This window comes from Microcaecilia unicolor, chromosome 3 (genome assembly GCF_901765095.1).
Source record: "Microcaecilia unicolor chromosome 3, aMicUni1.1, whole genome shotgun sequence".
NCBI classification, from domain to species: Eukaryota; Metazoa; Chordata; class Amphibia; order Gymnophiona; family Siphonopidae; genus Microcaecilia; species Microcaecilia unicolor.
In genome coordinates this window covers 2,191,324-2,199,641 of record NC_044033.1, presented here as the reverse complement: position 1 = coordinate 2,199,641, position 8,318 = coordinate 2,191,324, and positions in this window count along the sequence as shown.

Sequence of the window (8,318 nt, the reverse complement as noted above, 5' to 3'; positions counted from 1 at the left end):
GTTGATACTAACAGGGTTTACACCTACATTATGATATCAGAGCCAGTATTAGGGTTTGATGTTACCCTTGTATCTGAGCAATATCAACTTCAATTTAAATTACATAAACAGAAATGACGGGGAAACTCGTGGAAAAACAATTAGAACAATTAAAGGAAATAATAGGAAAATAAAAATAAAATCTTTTCAATATCTAGACAGGATTGCTGCTAAACTGAAAATAAAACATAATATGAATTTATAATGTCCATAAACAGCAACAGTAGTTCTCAAATTAAGTATCAGTTCAAAAGTTTCTTTCATCGAACATGGTCGAGGCGGTGGAAGCGTTGAAGAATCTGGACGGAGTTCTGGAAGATCTAACAGGGCTGGGTTTTCAGGCTGGCTTGCTGAAGGAAGTTGCCGGTCTTGAGATGGTTAGGCTCGTAACATCTGGTTCTGCGGCTGAGTAAACACGTATATCTTTCACATGTGGTCCAGTAGTTTGCAAGGTGTAAAGATTATTGCCACAACCTTGGGGGATCTAACAGCATTTGGACCTTAAAGACGTACTTATGGTGTACAAATTGGGATCTTTCCATGTCTTTATTCTACCATCAACTTAAAATTAAATAAAAAAAAAATTGGAATTGGGATTTGGAATTGGGATTTGCATAATATATCCCCACTTCTGGCTTGCATAATGTGCGAGACAGATTGGTAATTTTTAGAAAGACATGATCAAATAACAATGGTAAAGTATATGGAACAAAAGAGAAAAACAATTAAAATTTAGAGATGATGGTAAATGTTCAATTATTGATGTATGGAGGGCAATGCGTCGCCATTTATCGCCAATAGATATGGAATCTTCACCTACGATGACTACCATTCACCAAGGGTTGAGCCCTCAGCTGCAGGAGGCCAGCAGGACTTACGAGCTAGATGATTCAGAAAGAAGGGTAGCTTAGGAAATAGTCATATTCAGAGCAGAAGTCTAATGTGCAGGAATTTAAAATGCATAACTAGTCCAGGTGATGGAAGTATCTTCTGGAATCACGATCGCTGTCTGTTGTAATAGAGAGCTCGTATGTAAAGTGCCATGTAAGTTCTGGAAAAGATGAGCCTGCAAAAATATTTAATATAGCAGAATATTTAAGAGCATAACCGAGAAGGTCTAAATTAAGGACATCATTTGGACAAAAGAAAATTCTCATTGGAGAAGTTGGTGCTCCTTCTTCTTGTCAGAGGTCAGTTGCAGCAGAAGTACTAAACTGGAATAGAGGCGGTAGATCAGGAATTGGATTTGCAGTCTTCAGTCAACCTACAGTACTGATTAAATAGAGATGACATACGAGTAATGCCTAGTATTTAAATCTTAGTACAGGATCATTAGAAAGAAAAAATCAAAGAATGCATTGTTAGTTCCTTGGTGCACCAGTATGTGGAGTATAGACTCAATATATAATATCACAAATTACAAGTAGAAAACAAGTTTTCTCTGAAGAGTTGATGGTGCTGGCACAGGAAGTCAGCAGAGTTTGAGGAAACATTGTGGTCAAAGTCTGCTCCAGGAAAATGTAGCCTTTAATATGATATTTAGAGAGATAGAGAAAAGCCAATATCAGAAAAGAAAGATGTAAAAACTATATATTTCTATGAGGCCTCCTCACGTGACCTTTACAAGGTTTAAATAGATCAAATGAGAAGGACAGTTACCTATAGTCCTCTGTAATAGTTCAGAGCCAATTTGGAAAATAAAAATTATATTAAATTTTAAACTGATCCTTTCTATGCTTTCACAATTTGGGCCCTAAATTATGACAGCATATCAAGATTCAATAGCAACCTGAATTTCTTTAGTTCTGATTTACCAGTTAGTTATGTTATGCAAGGGTTAATCATGCAAGGGTTAATCTCCAAACCCTATTGAGAACCAGAAATGCTGGAACTCTGTCTTAAAACCATAAATCTTTAAGAGGCAGGGAAGGAAGTTTGAAAGTTGTAGATAAGACGTGAAAAGAAAAAATTAAAACAGTTAATTCATTCTTACGGAACACATCCCCAATAGAGAACCAGGAAGTGAACATCAGCACTAGTTATTTCAACCAACATCACAAAGAAACAGTGTTTTAGATGGCATATAATATAGAACCTTTCATAGGAAATATCTGAAACAATTATGCAATTTTCAAAGAACACATACACGGACATACACTTATAAAATTAAAACTAAAAAGTGCTTGTTTTTCTAATGAAAGCAATTTATCAGAAATCAAAAACAATCAGATATTTAACATCATGTCACAAATCAAACAAACATTTCTTAAATGAAATAATATACAATCCTGGAAAAAAAACACTCCTTTGAGATTTACTACCACTGCAGTTGATAGGTAATCTCGCAGAGTAACCTTAAAGCACACATTTAAAACTAAAGAAATGATTCCTTAATAAATAGCTGGTGTAATTTATGCTATTTACCACAGGACACACAGGAGCATATAGACGTAAAATTAAAACAGTAACCTAATCCTGATACGTTGAAAACTTAAAGCTCAGAAGAGGAAGCAAGATATTTTTAAATGTAGTTCAAAACCAATCATTGGAATTGTGCACAGTTAAGGAATTGTTTAGGGTTTCAAAAAACAAAAAATATAAAAATAAATATTCCAGTAGCCAATTACAAGAAAAGGAAAATTACACTCATACACATACACAGTTATTGTCCCATATACAGAGGTATTGAGGACAAAATCTTAATCCTAAATTTGGTAAAATAAAACATTTAAATTAGAGATAATCCAACAGGCCATGAAAGTATACAACGGCAAGTTCAATAGCAACACATACAATAAATGAAAATATACTCACGATTCGTGCAATGTAATTTCCAGCGCAGAAAATCAATTGAGAAAGAGGACAGCTGGCAGGATCACTATGCCCTTCCGAACTCTCGGTGGCATAGGGAGGTCAACCGCAAAATAGAAAGGTTTGTTTCGGAAAGTCCTTACCAGAGATCTGAATAGATGTCAGATCACCAGTATCTTGGTGTTGGGTGCGGAGAGGAAGATATGATATAACGGGTAGTGAACAACATCACCCAATATGTATAATAACGGGACCTAGTGAGCAAGTGGTCTATAAATAAGCTTCAGACCTGTAACATGCTATAGAACAATGAACTAGATTAGTAATATATATATTTACCAGTCCTAGAACCTGGTACAAGGTTAGTGGTTCAAAAGGCAGCTTCAGAGATAGCAGGGAGATCTAGAAATGATAATGTGCTAACAGTTTACAAAAACATGCAATGATTATCCTAATAGTAAAACATGCAGAGACATAACACAATCATACTCATGCATCTATTAATGTGCTCCAACAAAGGGATCCAAAATAAAAATTACGAATTGGCGGAAAGCTCAACGCTTTGACCGCAAGTGACATTAGGAGAAAGCAAGACAAAAGCTGTAAACAGAAATATGCCTAGCGAGACAGTACAAAAGTAAATAAATACGTAGTGTCAGCTATTATATATTTATACTACTCTATCCCAAATTAATAAAAACTACTCCCCAGAGTGTGCTTCTAAAGACAGGAATAAATCTCGGTTTCTACTGCCTGCCAAGAATTATTCCGGTTACAATTGGCCATGAGCTCCAGCCCATGATAGAGCCCCCAATAAGGGACATTGCAAACACTCCCAAAAAACTCAAAAAAAACCAGCGAATAAGGTCCTATGAGTTGAAGAGCAGCGGTCCAATGGATTTCCGCAGATTAGGAATCTTCTCTTTTACCACTAATCCCTCTAATGGACCTACAGTGGTTTGGAATGTTTCTCGTTTACAACAAAACACTGAAAAATTTATGGTGAGGAATTTTCTCTGTTGCCACTAACCCAACTAAAACATTGAAAGACTATGAATTTTCTCTGTTACAACTAGCCGTTCAAAAATATTGAATGCCCTAGTCAACCTGTATACAATCTCAACTAATGTCTTAGGCGTCCCTGTATTGCCACAGCGATCATCTATACAGGTAACCCATAGGTGGGCAATAATGCCGAAACCGCAGGCCACTCCGAAAATGGAATGGAAGTCTGACCCTAATAATTAAGATGCCGTCATCCATTGAAGGATCCCCTTCAATGCATGTAAATCCCAGACATCGGTATCAAAGTTAATTGCATGACACTAGTAGAATAAAGTAGACAGAAATATTAAGAAATAAAGGAAAAAAGGGAAAAGGAAATAATAAATATGGCATGTTCCTAGAAAGAACCTCTGAAATCTAATCCAGAAGTAGCAAGCAAAAAAAATTATTTTAAGGGGAAAAAAACATGTACGTTCTTTGGGTGAGGCACCTTAACTTTACCGTGTATACTAAGGTTGCCACACAGCAAACTATGAAAGGAAAGCTTGAAGGTGGTAGAGCAGAACAGGAAGGTATACGTAGCTTAATGTTTTCTTGTATGGCTGATAAGATTAGTGTTGAAAACATGTAAAGATTATAGATGAGCAGCGGACATATATCTAGGAAGTGAGTAATACCATTTACCGTATAAGTCATGGGGGGGCCACTAGGACAAAGAAGGAGAAAGCCGGTTTTTAAAGGGGAAAGTCAAGTAATGTATGTTTGAAGGAAAGATACCCTTTTAACACTTTGTAAGCACATGGTGTAGCACAATAAGGTCTATCAAGCTGTCAATTGCAGTACCAAAAGAAAGAAAAACCTGTCTCGGGGTTAAAATCATGGCTCAGAGACAGAATGAGAAAGCCTTTGTTTAAGGGAGATGGAATGAAATAGAGAGCAACGCCCAAAAGTCAAAGCAGTATGAGCAGTGAATTTTGGGGAGTGGGAGATAACGTCCTAATAAAATGACACAAAAGAGGAGAAAAAAGTATGCCCTGATAAAAGGAGAATGCAGAGTAAGACTAAGATACAGTGAAAGCAAAGAAATACATCCGTACATTCTTACATGCTCAGAAGTGCACTTACAACGGACTTGGCAGCATGAGGCATGAAAAGATAAGTCATTTTACAATTATGGTGCCTGCTTAAGGAACCAATTTTGAGGGGAAACCGGAGTTGAAAGATACCTGTGTAAAAGACTGTTGTACCACTTCAGCATAGAACAGGGATAAAAACGAACGGAAAAGGGGGGAAGGAAAAAAAAAATCACTTTTTGAGCTTTTAAAAGTGAACTGTAGAGCCTCCTCTGCCAAAGCAGTGCTGGACTGATAAGGCAGCTAAAGTGGGCAATCTTCCCAGATTCTCATGTCCTTGAGATAGTGAACTACAGCACTTGTTAGGGAAAACCTTTAAAAGCTACCGAAAGAAATGGCAGTTTCGGAAGCCTGGATAAGGATATTAAAAAAATGTGAGAAAAAGGGGTTTAGAACTTACAACTCCTCGGGCAAGTTTAAATAGATTTACAAAGGCAGATTCGAAGCCCAAGAGGGAGTATATATATCAAATATGACAGTTACTAGTAATGTAATAAGCTTTGTTCCGGAAAGAGAATCAAAACTGACACCACATGGGACTGAGAAGGAAAAAGAAAAGTTTTCTAGGAAATCAAAAAATAAAAAAAAATGATTTCTGGTTTGCACAAGAAGCCAAAAAGGTGTATGTAAGGTATTAAGTTACCCCAATTGGTACCGTGCGGGCCACACCCTTATAAATTTTACACGGACCACAGACATATAGTGTAGGAGTCGGTAGAGCATCAGAGAGGAGGGCAGGGAGGATTATTGTGGCAGAAAAAGGGGGACAAGAACAAAATGTTGTGGAGGAAAGGATTCAGATTGGACTTAAGGAAAGAAAAATGGATATGGGGGTGGGGTGAGAGCACAGGACTGAACAGCTGTGAAAAAGAGCAATCAGTTGAACCACGCAGTAAATAATAAAGATTTTGACAGGTGGAAATGAGAAATAAGAAAAGCAGAGACGGCAGACAGAGTGCAAAGACACACACAAAGATGCAAAAGGAAAAAGAACGGAATAAGAGATACTACGCAGTTATTCATGCTGCACTATGAAAAAGAGCCGAGAAAAGTGTGGACAGGAAGGGGGGGTGTGGGCTGAGTGGTTAGAGAGAAAGCATAGTTCAGAAGACTGAAGGAACTGATTAGATAAGAGGAAAACAGCAGTTGGACGACGGTAAGCAGCTACAAAGCTGAACACCGTAATTACTGTTTTCAGCTGAATAGGAAAGAAAGTTATAGGAAGTCCAACAGAAAGAATGAGGAGGAATCAGCACAAGATCAAAAGTATGTGTCGCACACACAGAGTGAAGGCAATAGCAGATGTGAAAAGGTGGGGGCTGTCAGGTTTGAAGAGTGATTATAAGAACAGAGAAACCAGAAGGATTTTTAGGGGAGAGCAATCTGAAAGCGTGCTGTTCCCCTAGAGTAAAGGAAATTCCCTCGATACGGGAACATACAGAAGAGAAAAGAGCAGGATTAGACCCAGGGGACTAATAGGAGAGGTAGGTAGAAGAAGTATAGATGAAGGAGAATAGGAAAAGGGTTTGGGGAGGAAAGTAAGGTCGACAGAAGAAGAAAGAACAGAATACATGATAAGAACAGGGGAACAGGGATTTGAAAAGGAGGGATTAAGACGGAACACAGGGTGGGATTGGAAGCAGAAAATGCGCAATCTCTAAGGATTGTTAAGCGAGAATTGCTAGCATAAAGACCAATCCAAAGATTTTGAACATTGAAATAAACTTACAGCAAACCCCAAATCGCAGTCGCCTGGATTCGTTGTTATGCACCATTCACACAACAAGCACAGTCTTGCGCACATCACGCAAATCAAAGAGACGGACAGGATAGAAGAAATTTAGGGAAGCAGGTGAGTTAGTTCAGCGCAGGGCATGAAGACAGCAAGAAGGTAAAAGAATATGTAAGATAGGGGTCAGAAAAAGTGTGCAAGTGTAGTGCTAAAGAAGGGAACCTGCAAAGAACAAAGGGAGAAGACAGAAAAAATAGAAAGACAGGGGTAAGAACAAGAAAATTGGACAGAACAATAGTGCCCAATACCCCTGAAGTGGGCAGTGTCCGTGATAGGGAGAAGGAGAAAAAGGAAGAGGAACAAAATGAAGGAATAACAGCAGGGAAAGATAAGAGAAAGAAAACATAGAACCTTTGAACGCACAAAATTAAGTATCCCCTCTTGCGTTCAAAAGAAGATAAAGAAGGATAGCGAGTACTGTCAGCGTTCGGGGCTCACCACTGTTTTAAATCCCCCCTCTTGTAGACCTCTTTCTGACTCCGTCACACGGGGGACTAAAGGTACTTAGTTCATATATCAGGTTCTGTATAGTTTCTCTAACCTCCATTGTCACCCAATCATAAGGGGGTCTGTTCTGGGGTGGCATTAGGAGCCGTAATTGAAAACTAATTCCCATAACTACTGCTTTCTGTCCAAAACTGAGTGTCACTTGTATGTGATCTACCTTAGGCTAAATGTTAGGTAAAGAGAAGATAGAATCAATAAAAATAGAGACAGAGATAGGTTTAGATAGATAGGTACATTTTATTTCTTACCCAAACACAAGTCTTCAAGTTGATACAAATACAGACATCAGATTCTGGGTTTATCTGCACAGCGCCCTGCCGTCTGAGAGAAGCGTTGGGGAGGAGTTCCAAACTAAGGTAAAATCTCCCCTCTTTTATACTCTATCTTCTCCATAGAAGTGAATGGTGAGAAACCTTGCTCCTAATCTTTCTCACTTTCTGAGATCATACTTTCCCACGCGGTCTGCTGTCTGATGTGCCCACCTCCTTCCGTTCTCAGCTACTGCTAATTATCAACATGTTTTGGGAAGCGTTGAGATAACAGTTTCACATCTTCCGGCTGCAATACTTTTCATACCATCTCATGAACTCTGTATTACCTCTGTATCATTGTATACCAAAACTAATAAGCTCCATTTTATTCATCTGATCTTTCATTACAGGTGCTATATTTGATTTAAAAATTGTACCAATTTGTGGCAGGACTCATTGTTCAGACCTGCTTTTTGCAGATTCTCAAATATTAAATCACTTGCTTGCTGTTTGGCCTACTTAGTACTTTTTTCCAGTTGTTCTAGGCTGCATAGCTCTACCCATCACTATTCCAGTGGTAGATCTAAAGCCAGGCCATATATTAACACTTATGAAGAAAGATTAAGGAGGCTAAGGCTATTCAGCTTGGAGAAGAGACGGCTGAAGGGAGACATGTTAGAGGTATATAAAATAATGAGTGAAGTGGAACAGGTGGATGTGAAGCATCTGTTCACGCTTTCCAAAAATACTAGGACTAGGGGGCATGCGATGAAACTACAG